This window comes from Orycteropus afer, unplaced genomic scaffold (assembly GCF_000298275.1).
Source record: "Orycteropus afer afer isolate SDZICR_OR568_19922 unplaced genomic scaffold, OryAfe1.0 scaffold00022, whole genome shotgun sequence".
In the NCBI taxonomy this organism is placed as follows: Eukaryota; Metazoa; Chordata; class Mammalia; order Tubulidentata; family Orycteropodidae; genus Orycteropus; species Orycteropus afer.
In genome coordinates, this window is record NW_006921609.1 from 2,990,166 (window position 1) to 2,991,135 (window position 970).

Here is a 970-nt window from a genome sequence, read left to right on the forward strand (position 1 = left end):
ATTCATAACTATTTTAAGAAAAGAATAGGAACAACTGAACATGAATAGGAGGATTAGTTAAAGTATAGCCACAGAATCGAATAGTCTGTAACCAAAGCAAAGAATGAGAAAGTGTTTTATATACTGATACAGAGAAAGCTCCATAATAGAGTCTTTCTGACAAACGGGTGGGGAACCAGACACAAAAGTTCACATATTGTATGATTCCATTTATATGAAACATCTAAAATAGCTGATGGGTGTGCAGTTTTATTTTGGAGTGATGGAAATGTTTCAGAACTAGATAGAATTGGTAGTTGAACATTACGTATGTACTAAATATCACTGAATTATTCCTTTTAAAATGGTTAATTTTATTATGTGAATTTTATCTCAATAAATTAAGATACAAATAGAAAAGAATTTATATATGCTTATGCATACCAAAAAAAAAAAAAAATCTCTAGATGGATACAAATAAAACATAATGCTGATAAACCTCCAAAGAAGTGAACTGAGACACAAATGGCAAGGAGATATTCCATTGCATACCATTTATCCTTTTGAATTTAGAGTTACATCAAGGTATTATAGAATTAAAAACAAGAAATGAAGTAAAATAAGAATTCTAGAAATGTTTAAAGTAGGCGCTCTGGTGGTGTAGTGCCTAATGCATTTGACTGCCTTAGGTGCTACAGAAGGCTGGCACGGTTGACACCCACCAACCACTCCTCAGAAGGAAGACTGGACAATCTACCTCTGCTAAGATACCAACTCAGAAACCCAAGGAGTGGTCACAATGAGTCAAATGGACATTTAAACAGAAATGTTTAAAGTATAAACAACTAAATCATGAGTCTGAATCATTACTCTAAGAAATTGTCTTAGACAGGGACTGGTGGTTCAAACCCACCAGCCACTCCTTGGAAGGAAGGTTGGGCAATCTACTTCTGTAGTGATACCACCTCAGAAACCCAAGGAGGGATCACTA